The sequence below is a fragment of the Apodemus sylvaticus genome, chromosome 7 (assembly GCF_947179515.1).
Source record: "Apodemus sylvaticus chromosome 7, mApoSyl1.1, whole genome shotgun sequence".
Classification (NCBI taxonomy): Eukaryota; Metazoa; Chordata; class Mammalia; order Rodentia; family Muridae; genus Apodemus; species Apodemus sylvaticus.
The window spans coordinates 63,396,004-63,413,776 of NC_067478.1; the positions used below are offsets into that span (position 1 = coordinate 63,396,004).

The 17,773-nt window shown below is 44.4% G+C and overlaps 1 pseudogene; it reads right to left on the reverse strand.

Moving 5' to 3' along the window:
- Positions 1–2,778: 2,778 nt before the first annotated feature.
- LOC127690032 (single-stranded DNA-binding protein, mitochondrial-like) lies at positions 2,779–3,226 on the reverse strand (annotated as a pseudogene).
- Between the last annotated feature and the right edge of the window lie 14,547 nt (positions 3,227–17,773).

Sequence of the window (17,773 nt, forward strand, 5' to 3'; positions counted from 1 at the left end):
GCCCAGTCGGTGGGAATTAGAATACAAACTCTTCCCTCACCCTCTCCAACCTCCGTCACCTCAAAGAGGAGGTGAAGGGAACCTAGTCGTCTCCAACATCAGGAAGGCGTACCTCGACTGACCTAGAAGGTTCCGTTCGTTACCTCCACCCCGCTTTTAAGACTTCTCACGGCTCGCTCTTTTTCCGCTCCAATTCCGAAGCCCAGGGTGGGGGAGGAAAGAGCCGGCTGACGCCTGGGGCGGGGTCGCTTAGACTCCCACCCAGTGGTGGCGGGGGCGCGGCCTTAGGGCCGGATTTTCCCCCTGCCGAATAAAAGCTGACCGGGACGTCTCCTGCCAGCAGCCTGTAAAACACCCGCACCTACCTGGGCTCGCACTGGAAGAGTGGCGGCCCCGACTGCCCTGCGGAGCCGCCGGGTTCTTCCTTGCGCCCCTGCCCATGAGTTCTTTATGTGGACTGAGACATCCAGCCACAGTCCCCGACAATCCTTGAGCAGCCATAGCTGAGAGGTGAGCGGATGGGTCTCGGCTCAGGTGTCTCCCGGTGGGATCTACTGCCCCGATTTAAAGCATGAAACTTAAGTAGCGGGGTTTGGGGCATGAGGCCGCGCTCAGAGGCGTTCCACGTGGAAAGCCTTGGTTTGCAGCCCTAGTACCAGTTAGGAACCTTGACCTTGGGAAGTGGCTTAGTCCCTGGGAACTTCCCTGTGCGGACCTGCCAAATAGAGTTAGCTCCATCATGCGTGAGAGCTGGGCTGTGGCTCCCTTGACAACTTGTCATCTCACGGCTAAGTAAATTGAGGATTTTTGCCAGTATCTTTTCACTCATTTGGGAAGTAATTGTTGAACCCCTACTGTGGCCTGGGCCTGGGGAGTACTCGACTATTTTTATTGGTGACACAGAATTGCCTCTACACTCGTGCCAATGCTCGGGTCAGGCCCTGCATTCTGCAAGAATCAGGCACTGACAATCCGAGGTAGGTGCTACAATTTCCCAGGGTTTTCAAGGTTCTTCCTGCTTCCGGCATCTCCAGGTGGTATCAATTGTGTGCGTCCTCAGATACCTCTGCCACACGTTCCCTTCCTGCAAATCTTTCTATAAGTCTCTTGAACCTCCTTCCTTTGCGAAGAGGAATTCCCCTTTCTCCCTCCCTCCCTTCAGGATCCTCTATAGAATTCTGCTGTAACAGCTCAGGATTTTTCCAGAGGAGAAACCCAGTCAGTAAACTTAGGTATCCCCTATAGGGCTGGTTTGAGCTTTTCTAATACAGAGAGGCATCTTGTAGTTAACGGCTCCATCTTACAGATGAGGAAGCTGAGGCCCAAAGAAGTGAGTGACAGATGAGGGAGGGGCCTCCTTGGGCTCCCATCGCTGCATTTCTCACTTAGGAAACTGGTGATACTTTTAAAAAGTAATGCTTCTTTTCTAATGCTAATACTTTGTAAATACTGAAAAATACTAAAATGGAGAACAGTACAGTTGTCTGATGCACAAGATTATTAAATCCTTCTAGTCCTTTTTCTATGCATACTTTAAAAACCAAAATTAGTTCTGAACATATACTTTAACTTTTCTTATAACAAGTTCTTCACTCAGTTTTTGGTGTCCACCTCCCCGGTTTTTTTTTTTTTTTTTTTGTTTTGTTTTGTTTTTTTAATACAGGGTCTGTTTGCTGAACAGTTTAAACTCTTAATCCTCCTACCTCCAACTCTCAAGATCTAGGATTGTATGCAAGCCTACAGTGAGCCACTCACTTCCCTGAAATTACTTGTGGGGTTGAGGCACACAGGTCAGAGGACAACTTAAAAGAAGTTGGTTCTATCTTTCCTCCAGGTGAGTCCCAGGAATCAGACTTCAGCCTTGGTGGTAGGTACCTTTACCTGCAGAGGTTGGTCCCTCTTCCCTCAGTTGCTACAGAACAGAGCTGGAAAAACAGTACCAGCCTGGCATGCACGAAGTCCTAGGTACAATCTCTCCCACTGGGGGGAGGGGATAATTGCTTAGCTGCTGTTATTGTATTGCCTTTAATATTACTGTTTCTTGTTAGATGTTATTTTCATTTTTCTTGTTTATTTGCTTTCATAAGAAACACTTTAACCTAGGCAGTGGTGGTGTACATTTTTAATCCCAATGCTCTGAAGGCAGAGGCAAGCAGATGTCTGTGAGTTCAAGGCCAGCCCGATCTACAGAGGGAACTCTAGGACAGCCTGAGCTTCATAGAGTAACCTGGTCTCAACTAAAAAACAAACCTCTCCTTTTATTTTATGTAGTATATGTGTGTGAGTGTGTATAGTGTACCACCTGCATGTATGTCCTCACAGAGGTGGTAAGACATCAAGAGTCTTTGGGAGAACAACAGCTGTTCTTAACTGCTGAGCCATCTCTCTTAGACCCATAAATAAGTAACAGTTTTATGAGGATTCATATGCATGTGGAGGGAGGGAGTAGGTGACGTGCCTGCCTGTGTACATGTGGAGGCCAGAGCAACACATCCAGTCTTTCCCACTTAGCCTCCTGTTGCCATGTTTCAGAGGGAAGCTCTGCTGTTTCTGCTAGGCTAATGGACCAGAATCTGCCTGTCTGTTCCGAAAGCTAGCCATTGCCTGTTTTACATACATGCTGAGGATTTGAACTTATAGAGCAAGGCTCTGAGCCACTGAGCCACTTCCCCAGAACCATAAAGATTATATATATATATATATTTCTTTAAACTATAGACTGTACATGATTTGCAAAGGAGACTGTACCAAACAATGGTCAAAGAATAATCATCCATTTTATGCCTTTTCCTTTGTCTGGTCACTCTGATATAATGTTATCAGCTATGATTATTGTTACTTGCTGCCACACATTGTTTTTATCCATGTATTCATCATAGTCCACTTTCCCCTCCACAAATACAGAGCCCCCTTTTTCACATACTGACACGCCACATCTCTGAGGCCTGCCTGGTCAAAACATTGATATTCTGTGCCGTGTCGTCTTTTTGACTGACAGCGCCCATTTGGTATACTTCACTGTCCCCCAATCGCCACATCTCGTTTGTTGTTAGAGAAAATATCGTGACTGGGTTTTTCCTTCCACCTGTCTCGTGACAGGGTCCTGACCTACTCGCCCAAGTAACTGAACAGGATTCAGAGATCGCTCAAGAACCAAACTGCTGGCTACTTCAGACTCATGTCTTATAAACCAATGAAATACCTGTAACACAGGTCTTCAAAACATGGCTTCTGTTTTTCTTTCAACCTAATCTTTAGGCTTTTCCTCCTCCAAAGGGCCGCACACGCTGGTGCACTCTAGACATACAACTTTGTCTCAGCTTTCTCTCCCCCTTCACCTGACATGCCAACCATAAAGATCGTTAATGTGTCAGAAAAGCTTCCTGCATGTCTGACACCTCCTAAGTACTTCAGAGGCAACTGTCTGATTTTTTTCCTGTGCCCCACAACCCCTGACAGTGTATCTCCAACCCTGAAGAGATTTGGAGGTCCAGGAGATCTGAAGGCTCTGCCCAGTCCACTTTTCCCTGTGTGTCATTAGGTTTTTTGATACTGCCTATAGGATCAGTCCTCAGATGGCTAGAAAGAGGACTTGTGGTAGCACAGGGTTGGCTTCCTGCCTAGAGAATGGGAGCTTTCTCTCTATGCAGTCTCTCCTCCAGTGTCACCTCTGAGCTCACACTTCTGTCCCTGCAGTCTCTCCTACTCCAGCTTGCCTTCCTCAGTTTCCACTCTCCTTTTCATATGCTCACAGTGCTGCCTTCTTTCTTTTAAGCCTGGGAATACCTTGTTTTGGAATCTTCCCTAATTCTAACAAGTATCCTACAGAGGATACTTGTGCCTTCAGTAAAGAGCTTGAGCAGTGATTTTTTTCATTAAGAGATCTTCAGTAGCCCGGCAGTGTTGGTGCACGCCTGTAATCCCAGCACTCTGCAAGGCAGAGGCAGGCAATTTCTGAGTTCGAGGCCAGCCTGGTCTACAGAGTGAGTTCCAGGACAGCCAGGGCTATACAGAGAAACCCTGTCTCCAAAACACCAAATCCAAAAAACCAAAAAAAAAAAAAAATATCTTCAGCAAACTTTCATTGAATAATATTGGGCTGCTTCTGTAGGAGGCTTCAGGGTTGTCTGGTGCCTGAGCCCCTTTCTTTGCTTTTCTGTACATATATTTCTTGTTTATCTATGTACTCAGTTTAGTTTAAGACAGGGTCACACTCACCTGGAGCCTGCTATATAGACCAAGCTGTCCTCAAACTCAGAGATCCTCTTGCCTCTCCCCACAAGTGCTGGGATTAAAGTTGTGTAACTCCACTCCTAGCCACAATATCTCTTTCTTTTTGTGTTTTGTTTTTCTTTCTTTTCTGGTTGTCCTGGAACTCACTCTGTAGGCCAGGCTGGCCTGGAACTCAGAAATCCGCCTGCCTCCCAAGTGCTGGGATTAAAGGCTACCACTGCCCTGCGTGTTTTGTTTTTCTTTCTTTCCTTCCTTCTTTTTTTTTTTTTTTAAGATTTATTTATTATTATATTTGAGTACACTGTAGCTGTCTTTAAACACACCAGATGAGGGCGTCAGATCTTTTTTACAGATGGTTGTGAGCCACCATGTGGTTGCTAGGATTTGAACTCAGGACCTGTGGAAGAGCAGTCAATACTCTTAACTGCTGAGCCATCTCTCCAGCCCTATGTTTTGTTTTTCAAGGAAGGGTTTCTCTGAGAAGCCTTGGCTATAAAGGAAGTAGCTTTGTAGATCACTCTGGCTTTGAACCTATAGGAATCTGTCTTCTGCCTCTAAAGACATGGGCCACCACACCAGTTCATTCTTAAGAAGTAGAAAAAAAAAAATCAGATAACCTCACTCCTGGGAAACACGCCCCCCTGGTGTGTTTGGGCACTCCCAAGCAGATCTTAGGAATTCTGACTTCAACCTCACCACAAGATATCCTGGGTAATAATAGCATAGGTCGAGGATCTTGAAACTCAGAGGATGGGTGTTTCTGAGGCTTATTTTCTTGGTTGCCAGCAAGGTTTAAGTTCCAGACTTTCAGGTGCAGGAGGTCAGGGGATGGGGGAGGGGAGGGGAGGACATGATACCGCTCTGACTGTTAATATCCCCCCTCCCCCCGTTGTTCCTGCAATCTCTAGTTACATATTAGAAAACGGCAGCTTAGAACAATTGGAGGGGCTCTCCTATCCCTTAGTAAATATCATTAGATGTCAGGAAAAGGACTTGAGTTTCATTCTTCGGCACATAAAGAGCTCCTTGGTAATCCCAATAGGAAGAGGAAGAGATAGGAGGATTCCTGGGGCCCACTGGCCAGCCTAACTTTATCAGCCAGCTCAAGTCCCAGGGAGCCACTCTAAAAACAAGGTGCACTATTTAAGGAAATGTTCGTGCACACTTTAGTCCCAGCAGAAGCAGGTAGATCTTAGTGACTTCAAGGCCAGTATGGTCTACATAGCAAGCTCTAAGTCAGCCAAGGATATGTACATGGTAAGAATGAGTCTCAAAACACCAGAGAGGTTGTGAGGGTTCTGGTTTCAGAATGTTGAGCAAGTCACTAGCCAAGTATCAATAAATAAGCTATAAAATTGAAGCAATAGTGCTCACTTATAAGAATGCCAGTAAGAGCTTGCAGTATTTGTAGGTCAAATTAGACCCAGGTCATTTGTCTCAGAATCTCTGAGATGTCTTCTTCTTTTTTTTTTTTTTCTCTTCATCTTTTTTTCTGAGCTACTTTGTGAACCTAGATGTCAGGTTCTAATCAGAAACAAATCTACTACCAGAGTAGCCTTATCACAGGCCTGGGTCTGCAGCCGGGTGACCTGACAACAACTATGTGCCTCTGGCAGGACTTTGCTTTCCTAAAGTAAAGCTAGAGCTACCTTTCAGGCTATCAAGAGAATCACTCTGCCCTTCCTACAAATGGAACCCTGACAGTTCTTTGATGGTCACAGAGTCATGGCAATAGGTATGATTATGAGGTAGGAAGAGGGTACTAGGAAACTCACCCCAGACTCCTAGAAAGACAATATTGTCTCATTGTCTCCTCCCTGCTACACACCAAAAGATGTTTTTACTTTTACTTTCCCTCCCTCCCTCCCCACATCATTCGCTGAATCCTGTATAACCACAGTGGTCTTGTAGATAGGCAAATAGAGAGAGAGGTTCATGGTTGACATCAGTAGTTTTGGTTTGCATACAAGCTATGACTACCATTTTATGTTTCTGTTACCTCAACAGAAACAAAAACAGCAGCAACAATTTTTTTTTTTCAAAAGTCAATTCTGATGTTACCCCTCATGAGCTGTTTATCTTGGTTGCTTTTGTTGTTGTTGGCCTAGGCTGTCTGGCCAGGGGACTCCCGTCAGCCTCCCAGCCATGAGACTATAAGCATGTGACAACACACATGGCTTTTTACGTGGGTTTTAGGATGGGACATCTAGAGTTTTTTGTCAGGATCTTCCTGTGTAGCCCAGGTTGGCGCATCCATCTCCTTGTCTCTGTTTCCTTTCTATCTAATGTCAAGAGTGGATAGTAAGTACTATGATTTTAAAGTGCCCCATTCCCAAATTCATACATTGGAAACGTACTCTACAAATTCATGTTACTTGTAGGTAATGCAGCCCTAGGCATTCCCCAGATGCTGAACAGATATTGATGCCAAGTTCCTGGACTTCTGGTCTCTAGATCCATGAGCAAAGTAAACCTCCATTCTTTGTAAATTGTCCAGCCTAGGGTATTTCATTACAGCAACACACAGTGGACTAAAAGGGTAACTGGAAAAACAATGAAAGTGATAGATTTTTTTTTCCTCAATAGGTGAAACAGAAGGATCTTGAGTTTGGGCTAAAAAAGAAATTTCCAACTGGGTGTAGTGGTGCACAACTTAAGTCCCAGCACTTAGGAGACAAAGGCAGGTGGATCTCTGTGAGTTTGAAGCTAGCCTGATCTACAAAGTGGGGTTCCAAGATAGCCAGGGCTATAACACAGAGAAACCCTGTCTTGTTGGTTGGTTGGTTGGTTGGTTGGTTGGTTGTTTTTTTTTGTTTTTTGGATTTGGTTTTTTTCAAGACAGGGTTTCTCTGTATAGCCCTGGCTGTTCTGGAACTCACTCTGTAGACCAGGCTGGCCCCAAACTCAGAAATCTGTCTGCCTCTGCCACCCAGAGTGCTGGGATTACAGGCATGTGCTACCACCGCCCGGCTAGAAGCCCTGTCTTAAAAAACAACAAAAAGAAAAGAAAAACTTTCTTTCTAGGAAAAAATAAAAATTAATCAAAGATCTTTTCCTATGAAAATGTTTGTTCAAAAACTCTCTGGTTTTGTTTTTGTTTGAAATGGGTTTTAAGTTCTGGCATCCATTAAGCAGCACTTGGTAAACTTTTACTGGCCGTTGAATACTTCCCAGGGAACCAAAGGTCACTGAGAGCACCTCTCTGGCCTGCCTTCCTTCCTGCCTCCCAGAGCCTGGGAGAGGGCACCCTCTCAGCCAGACAAATCATAGATTGTTCACCAGGTATGGTAGGCTGGCCTACTGGCCCAAGTTTCCAAGAAAGGCCAAAGGACTAGACCAGTGTCCAGTGTGCCAAGTGGCAAGTCTTTTGGGTCCCAAGGCAAGGACAAGGGAGCACACCTCCCTTACCTCTGAACGTGGTTCCTATGCCTTTCACCTTTACTGCCCATGAAGGGAAGGGAAGGTACACTCATTCTCTCTTAAGGACTTAAAGGCAACTGGGGAGAGACCTGTACTCTAACCTAGACATCTCCTCAGTGGTGGTTACAGAGAAGTACAGATCATAGAATCTGTGTCAGAGGGACCATAGATAAAATCTAGGGCCAGCTGACCCCATTTTTACCCTCAGATCAGAAAAAAAAAGTATGTGTATATGTCTCCCCTGGAGCTGGAGTTACAGGTGGTTATCAACCACCTGATACGGGTGCTGTAAACTGAACTGGGGTCCACTGGAAAAGCAGCAAGCCCTCTTAACCACTGAGCCCATATCTCCAACCCCCAGAATTAGCTTTTGAAAATGGGCCAATTCCTGGGACACATCCAAGAATACACTTGTTGGTTTTTCTATGCAGGTCCACCTGCCTACTCTGCAGCACAGGTCACCTGTCTGCCCACTGCGTGGGCCGCGGAGATTCGGTGGAGATGTGGGCCACAGTGAGATACACCAGGCCAAACAGTTCCACGTGGGACTTTATTTAAGATGGGGAAAGGGGTAGCAGGCGGGAAGAAGGAAGGAAAGAAAGAAAAAGAGAGAGAAATGCTGCCCAGTTATATACGGGTGATGACGTAAATTACAGGTAAAGGTGGGCCATTGAATTCTAGGTATATGGCAGCTGTTGCCTTGGCAACAGGCCTATAGTTCTAATTGTTGCCTATATGACTTCACAGGCCTTGCAGGTCTCGGTACCAACACCTAGTACCCCAACAACCAGAACCCCAGGACCTACCTAGATCTATTTGTACCAAATGCTTAAATTCCTACCAAGTGTCAGTTAGAAATTGGGAGTTCACAGTTTGCTCACCAAGTCTCTCACACTGCTATACCTTCAGCCACGATTACAGCAAACTTTCCAGATGACACTTAGAGATACTAGCATACTTCTCCGTTGACTTTGCTTTGGTGTGGGGGTGAGGGATATTTAACAGCCCTGGCTGTCCTGGAATCAGATTTGTAGACCGGAACTTACGGAGACCCTCCTGCCTCCCCAGTGTGCTAGGATTAAAGGAGCCACTATGCCCAGCTGTCCATTGATGTTTTTTTTTTGTTTTTTTTTTTTTTAGATTTATTTATTTATTATATGTAAGTACACTGTAGCTGTCTTCAGACACCAGAAGAGGGTGTCAGATCTCTTTACAGATGGTTGTGAGCCACCATGTGGGTGCTGGGATTTGAACTCATGACCTTCGGAAGAGCAGTCGGTGCTCTTACCCACTGAGCCATCTCTCCAGCCCCCCATTGATGTTTTTTGTTTTACTTTGTTTTGTTTTGTTTGAGACAGGGGTTCTTTGTATGGCCCTGGCTGTCCTAAAACTTGTTCTGTAGACCAGGCTGTCTGCCGCTTAAAAGATCTTAAAAGATCTAATCTGCCACTGCCTCGAGTGCTGGGATTTAAGGCATGTGCCATTACCACCTGACCATGAAATACTTAACGTAGTAGTTACACTTCTGAGTTCAACACAGAGATGGACCTGTACTTCTCATACTTAATATTTGTTTCTGGGACTTTAGGCAAAAGACTTAGCAGCTCAGCCTCAGTTTCTTTATTTGTGAAATGGGCCTCAAGCCAATTTCCAAACATCTAACCATGATCTCTGTCACCCTAAAGCATAACTGTTTACTCTTTTGAATTCATAATAAAGGGGAGAAATATTTTAGGAGGAGGATTCTGCCTGTTCCTTGAGAGTGTAGTTGAGAGTGTAGGCATCAGAGGAGCTGTAATAGCTTGCAGACAACGATGCTTTCCGGAGAAAAGACGGCTCCTATGCCCTGCTGGTAGAGGGCCACCAACACGGGCATCCAGCTGGGAGCTGGGCTCTCATCTCTGAGCCCACCTACTCCTTGTTGCTGCTCTGTGAGATGATGTTTTTATTTTGCATTTGAGGTACAGAGAGGTCCCACAACCTATACAAGGATGCACAGCTACCACTGTCAGAACTGGGTCTTGAACCCAGGATATCATGTACACAGCCCTGAAGCCAAAGTGCACAGAGGGAACTTAATCTGAACTGAGGAGTCTGGAGTCCAACTTGTAGTCTTCCCCCAGGAGTCATCCAGAGAAAGACTTGTTAATTTCTTGTCTTAGGACAACAATCTTCTTCTTTATAATTGCCTTCTGTGAATATATGCCTTCTTTTTTCTATCATGAAAAGCCAGTGTTTCCATTTTAATAACACCTATGTGTAGTTTAGGGATGGCCTGCTTGGGCTACACGAAACTGGTCTCAAAAACAAAATACCAAACCAGTTCCAACAAGTGAAAACTGCACAGAAAAAACTTTGAAAACCATTTGAGCTGACTACAATGGCATACTCCTCTAATGCCAGTAGCCCAAAGCTAAGGTAGGAGGATTACAAGTTTGAGGCTAGCCAGAATATATGTATAAGACCATCACAAAGACTTAAATATATGCTTACGTGTAACCATATACTGATGACATAGTAGTTCAGTGATAAGAGCACTTGCCTAACATGTGCAAGACCCTGGACTTAATTCCCAATGCCAACAAAGCAAAATAAACTATATATGATCCAATAATTCCAATGCTAGCATATGTTTCAAATAATTGATAAACAGTTTCTCTTCAAACAAAAATCCCATATGTGAGTATTCATATTAGTGAAACAACCCAATGTTTGCCACTTAGCAAACTTGTCAACAAAATGATCAATGTGAACACTCTGAAAAAATATGGAAAGTGAAAAAAGCCAGAGTCAAAAGGTCACATTGTATGATTTTATTTGTAAAGAATATCCAGAGCCAGGCGGTGGTGGCACACGCCTTAAACCTTTAATCCCAACACTTGGCAGGCAGATTTCTGAGTTTGAGGCTAGCCTGGTCTACAGAGTGAGTTCCAGGACAGCCAGGACTACACAGAGAAACCCTGTCTTGAAAAGAAAAAAGAAAAAAAAGAATATCCAGGTGGCTGGAGAGATGGCTCAGTGGTTAAGAACACTGACTGCTCTTCCGAAGGTCGTTGAGTTCAAATCCCAGCAACCACATGGTGGCTCACAACCATCTGTAATGAGATCTAATGCCCTCTTCTGGTGTGTCCAAAGACAGCTACAGTGTACTCACGTATAGTAAATAAATAAACAATAAACCTTTTTTTTTTTTTTTTAAAGAATATCCAGAAAGGCAAGATGCATGTTAGGATTTATTGAGAGCTAAGGACATGGGAGCTAGGAGCGATTGGTGTAGGGTTTATTCTCGTGTAATGACAGTCGGCTGCAGGAAGACCAAAGATAAACACCAGTGCTCATCCTGAGACTCTACAGTTTAACGTAATTAACCTAGGGCCATCAGGATGACCAGTGTGTAAAGGCACTTGCTGTTTAGCCTGATGACCCACGTTCACTCTCCTGGACCCACAAGATGGAAGGAGATAACACACTCATTTGAGTTTCCTCTACAGGCACTGCATGGCATGTGCATACCTGTAGCCATACATATAATAATAATAAAATGAAATTTTAAGAAGAAAAAAGATTAATTATCTGCCAATTGAATTTTACTTGGTCTGACCCCAAAAATGGAATCCACTAAACATTAAATCTTCCAGTCCCTAGTCTTGTCCTCTAGTAGTACTTACAGGTTTCTGGGACTCTGGAAACATGTACAGACATGTGTATGTATAGTTTTGATGGAAATGGTAGTGGCTTGCATACATTGTATCTTGTTTCTTTTCCTCAGCAGACATTGGAGGTGCATTGGCATCTGGAATTTGCACTGGCCATAATGCTATATTCATTCAACTTCCATTCAATGGAAGTTTTCTGTTTTATCATCTAGTTTGTCCTGTTGACATTTAGTTGTTTCCCCCAATTTGCTATTTTTTTAAATTATTTTTTATTTTTGTTTTATGTGTGTCTTGGTCTGTGTGTGTGTCTGATACCCAAGGAGGTCAGACAAAGGTCATAGGTCTCCTGAAACTGGGTGGTTGTGAGGCACCATGTGGCTGCTAGAGGGGCAGCAAGTGTCCTTAACCACTGTGCCATCTCACTAACCCCATAGGTTTTTGTTTTTGTAGCCTAGCTGGCATGGAACTTGGTGTATAGACCAGGCTGGCCATGTTCTCGGGCATCTGCCTACCTGTGCCTGCCAAGTGCTGGGATTAAAGGCATGCACCACCACTGCCCAGTGAAGAAGTCTCTAAAAGAAGAGGGAAAGGACTGTAATCCCAGCACTTGGCAGGCAGAGGCAGGCAGATTTCTGAGTTCCAGGCCAGCCTGGTCTACAGAATGAGTTCCAGGACAGCCAGGGCTATACAGAGAAACCCTGTCTCGAAAAACCAGAAAGAAAAAAAGAAGAGGGAAAGAATGGGGATGGGGTGAGACAGGAGGAAAGAACACCAGGAATCAGGAATAGGGTTGTTGTGCTGACAGGAAAGGCTTTGGGAAGTGTCTGTGTTACAGGTCAGGAGGAAGCATCCAACTCTGAGGAATGGGACTGCAGTATGATTGTCTTGCTTTTTGCCTACGAACTTCAGAGTTCTTTGAAATGTGTACAACAAACAGCCGCTAACTTTGCAGCTACACAGACCCTGAGGCAGAACTGGAGGGGGTTGGAGGGTATGTAGCTCACTGGCAGAGCCCTTGCCTTAGTAAAGAGCAGCAGAGCGCTGGCAGTGTGTGTGTGTGTGTGTGTGTGTGTGTGTGTGTGTGTGTGTGTGTGTGTGACACTGAGGTCAATCCTCAGCAAAGGGTTGGGAAAGGAGAGAGAGAAAGAGAGAGAGAGGGAGAGAGAGAGAGAGAGAGAGAGAAGAAAACACCAAAAGGAATTTGAGGCCAGTCTCAATAGCCAAGGGTACACAGAGAAACCCTGACTCAAAGAAACAAAAGGGCTTTCCCCCAGTCTTCTGTTTGTTCCCAGGACCAGAGCGGGGACTGAAGTTTATAGTCACATATGACAGGGTGTGAGGCAGGAGGATTGCAAGTTGGAGCCTGGTTCCTGCTATATAGTGAGACCCTATCTTCAAAAAAACATAGCAACTGCAAAAAACCACACATGATATTTGTATGCATGTGTATACATGCACATAATGACCCTACAACCAGACCCAGCAACAGCTGGTTCTAGCAAGTATTTTCAAAACAACTCTTGGGTCTACAAGATGACTCAGTAGATAATAGTACTTGTAGCAAGCCGCCTGGGGGGACACAGTTGGATTTCCATACTCTCATGATGGAAGTGAGGACTAGCTCCCACAATTTGTCCTTACCCTCCCATATACGTGCTGTGGCATATTGAATGGCCATCCTATTTTATTTATTTATTTTGAGACATGGCCTGCATGTAGCCCTGACTGGTCAGCTTTCATAGTTGTCTCAGACCTCCCTGTGTGTTCTGTGGTACACCAAAGGCATGTCTCATCTGTTTATTTGGTTTCGTTTGTTTGTTTGTTTATGTAGCACTGGTTGTCCTGGAACTTACTGTGTGGAACACTAGGCTGGCCTCAAACTTACCAAGATCTGCCTGCCTCTACTTCCTGAGAGTGGGATTAAAAGTGCATTACTACACCCAGGGGAAAAAAAATAAGAAAAGTTAAATCAAACAGAATATCACAGTGAAAAATTTAGGCATCTCTCATCACATTTTTTTCTTTTGGGGGTGGTGTTTGCATGTTTATTTTCATTTGATTTTTTTCAAGACAGGGTTTCTCTGTGTGGCCCTTGCTATCCTGGAACTTACCCCTTTTACCAGGTTGACCTTGAACTCAGAGATCCACCTGCCCCTACTTCCCAAGAGCTAGAACTAATGTACCACCATGCTGGGCTTGAATGCATCTTGTTTTATTTTGGATTTTTCTTGCTGTGAAAGAACAGGATGGTCAAAAACAGCTTGGGGAGGGAAGCGTTTATTTCATCTTACACTCCCAGGAACAGGTGGCTCATCCCTGAGACAGGAACCTAGGGGCAGGGACGGAAGCGGAGGTCATGGTGGAGCACTGCTTACTGGCTTGTTCAGCCTTCTTGTTCAACCAGGACCACCTGCCTGGGGGTGGCACTACCCACAGGGGGCTGGACCCTCTCACAGCAACCACCAATCAAGAGAATGCCCCACAGGTTTGAAGACAGGCCAATCTTTTGTTTGTTTTTTGTTTGCTTTTGTTTTGTTTTGTTTTTTGAGTCAGGGTTTCTCTGTATAGCCCTGGCAGTCCTAGAACTCACTCTGTAGACCAGGTTGGCCTCGAACTCAGAACTCTGCCTGCCTCTGCCTCCCAAGTGCTGGGATTAAAGGTGTGTGCCAGCACTGCCCAGCTGACAGGCCAGTCTTAAGGAAGCACCTTCTCTAAGATTCCCTGTTCCCAGATATGTCTGGGTTTGTGTCAACTTGACAAGAACCAGCTAGGACACTTGGGTATAATTATTGCCATGGAGAGCTCATTTCACAGGACTCTGTGGGCCACAAAACTATGTCTACATATATGTTACAGCTACTACAGTCAGCCTTGTAACTAGAGTTGGAAGCAACCATGTGTAATCAGAAAACAAGTGGTCATGGCCATGTCCCAGTAAAGCTTACCACCAGGCCGCTGGTCAACATGCGCTGGTGACACGAGAGTGTTCAGTGTAGGGATGGAGAGATGGCTCAACAGTTAAAAGCTCTTCCAGAGCTCCAGAGTTCAATTCCCAGCAACCACATGGTGGCTCACAACCATCTGTAATGGAATCCAAAGCCCTCTTCTGGTGCATCTGAAGACAGCTACAGTGTATTCTCATACATAAAATAAATACTACTAATAATTTTTTAAAAAGAGAGAGTTAGGTGGTATTTTATCACGCCTTCTCCAGAACCCTCCACAAACAGACATGGGGTTCATCTGGAGAATGGAGCATTTTCTTGTTTGTTTTTGTTGTCTTTGAGGCAAGAAACGGGGCCTTTCTATGTAGCCCTGGCTATCCTGGAACTCATTATATAGATCAAGCTGGTTTTGTACTCACCGAAATCTGTAGGCCTCCTGAGTGCTGAGATCAAAGGTTTGTACCATCGCACCAGCTAGAAAACAAGTGTGACAGCCTGAAGACTAGGGACTAGAGACATGGCCCTGCAGGGAAGTCCACTTGTTTAATTTCCAACACCAACATAGTGGCTCATAAACATCTGTAACTCTAACCCCAGGGGGGTCAATGCCCTCTCCTAGCCTCAGCAGGCACTACATGCATGTTGTACACAGACACATGCAAGCAAAAACAAAACCCTAAACACATAAAATATGAAGGGGGAAATTGTTTTTAATGTTTGTATCTATGTTATTTAGAGATATCTTATTATACCATAGTTTTCTTTCTTTTTTATTTTTTAACCCTGGCTAAAATGGAGTTCTATATATATATAGAGAGAGATCAGGCTAGCCTTGGATTTATAACAATCCTATGACCTCATCCTCTTAAGAGATGAGATTACAGGCATGTGCCACTGTGTACACACAGACACACACACACACACACAAACACCTTTTGTTTTGTTTTGTTTTTTGTTTTTCAAGACAGGGTTTCTCTGTGTAGCCCTGGCTGTCCTGGAACTCACTTTGTAGACCAAGCTGGCCTCGAACTCAGAACTCAGAAATCCGCCTGCCTCTGCCTCCCAAATTCTGGGATTAAAGGTGTGTCACCACTGCCTGGCTCACATGCACACACACACACACCTTTTTAAAATACAATCTCATATAGCCCAGGCTGGTCTTGAACTGACTAAGAAGTTAAGATGACCTGGAACTCTTGATCCTCCTGCCTCTACCTGCCTCGTGCTGTGGTACTGGGTGCATGCCACAGTCTCCATGTGTGAGGCCACCCAGTAGGATCTTTATTTGGATGCTGTGCTTTATGTCTGTAGTTTCCATTTAAGTGATTTGTGTTATTTTTCTGTGCTGCGGTCAAAAATGAGGCTTTGTGTATTATACAGTGCTCTACCCCTACGCTCCATTTTTTAAAAATATAGAATATGTACAGCTGTGTACATATTCTTCCTTTTTATTTATCTCTTGATGAACAGGGCTTGCTAGACTGCCCCAGAGTGCCTCCCCTAGGCTGAGCTCTGGAAACTGTTTAGGCAACATGGTGGGACATTCATAGAATGTCTTGTTTCCTACTGAGCAGTTGCTGTTTTTCCTTGTCTGGCTTTCAGTGTCTAGAGAATCCTTGTTTCTTAAATATTCTAGGTAGAAACAGTACTTTGTGTGTCTTATGTAGAAATATAAGGTATCTAGACAGAAATAGGTGTTTGTAGGCTTGTCATTTTTATTTGCTGTTTTGGTTGTTTACAGAAATTGTCTCGCTGTATGTTCAGGCTAGCCTTGAACTTGGGACTTTCCTGCCTCAGTCTCTGAGCGCTGTGATTGATTATAGATGTTGTGCCACCATGCTCAGCTATGATCGTTGCTTTGTTTTTTTTTTCTCAACTGGCATTGCTTATTAGGAGGGAGTTTGCCATGTGACCATTTCACACTGGTCTTAAGAATCTGCAGACATCCAAAGCTTTCCTATCAGAGCTTTATATAAACCCTTTCCTGGGCTGGAGAGATGGCTTAGTTCATCTGACTAAGCATCATGACTGCTTTTTCACAGTTCCTGAACAGTTTCACAGTTCACAGAGCCACACATGGTGGCTCACAACCATCTGTAATGACATCTGTTGCCCGATTCTGGGATGTATGAAGACAGTTACAGTGTACTTACATATAATAATAGATAAATAGGGCTGGAGAGATGGCTCAGCGGTTAAGAGCACTGACTGCTCTTCCAAAGGTCCTGAATTCAAATCTCAGCAACCACATGGTGGCTCACAACCATCGTTAATGAGATCTGACACCCTCTTCTGGAGTGTCTGAAGACAGCTACAGTGTACTTACATATAATAAATAAATAAATCTTTAAAAAATAATAAATAAATATTTATTTTATTTATACAAGTACCCACTATAGATGGTTGTAAGCCAGCATGTGGTTGCTGGAAATTGAACTCAGGACCTCTGGAAGAGCAGTCAGTGCTTAGCCACTGAGCCATCTCTCCAGACCTTCTGCTTTCTTTTTACTGTTATTGCTACTGGTTTTGTTTTGTTTTTTTAAAGCCCAGGGTAGCCTCAAACTTGCAAACTGCCTGAGCCTGGAACTTACTATGTAAACTTTGGACCCCTAATTGTCCTGCCTCCACCTTCTCTGAATACTGGGATTACAAATGTGCACCATCGTGCCCAGCTGCTGAATATTTATAATATTAAGATGAATGCATACGTGAATGAAAGAATGAGTCTGAATTCTTCCCAGTGCTTGTCACATAGGGGACAAACTGGGGATGCTTGGCTTATAGAAGCACGCCTCTAGACTCTCACCACATCTGACTCTCCTTCAGCCCTGCTGTCTTCTAGTGATGGATAACAGCAGACCCCTGCATACTGGCGCATACTGGCCTGAGGAGGTCTGACAGGTGAGGCTGACAAGTTCCAGACCCAAGCCTTGGGCCTCATAGTTCCACAGAACCGGATGCTGGGCTGAAGCCAGAGCTAAGCTTCCATGATGTCACTGCCTTCAAGAGGCACATCCTCCCCCCCTTCTCAGTGTTGCCTGGCATTCAAGGGAGTCTTAGCAGCCAGACATGGTGGTACAGGCCTCTAATCCCAGCACTGGAGAGGCAGAGCAGGAGCATCACTGAAAAATTCATGCCAGCTTATTCTATCTAGTGAGCTCAAGCCAGCTAGGTTCTGTTGTGAAGTGAGACCATCACAAAACAAATGAAACAAAGAAAGATGCAGCATCTTTCCATGTTCTAGATCCAAATCCATGTGTGACTGTTAACAACTGTTAGAATAGACCAGGCCAGAGTTCAGTCTTCAGGACCAAAAACAAAACAACTATTAGAATATACACAGAACAAGGTAGAAGTCCTTTGATAAAGGGAAAAGTATTACTTTAAGCTTTTTTTTTAAAAACAATTCTCAGTAAATTAGAGAGGACCCAGGAAATATATGTCTCAAACTCCTAACTTTTGACAGAGGAAGAAGCAGCTCTCTATAAGATAGCACATGTTAGAGTGTTTCAGCGCTGT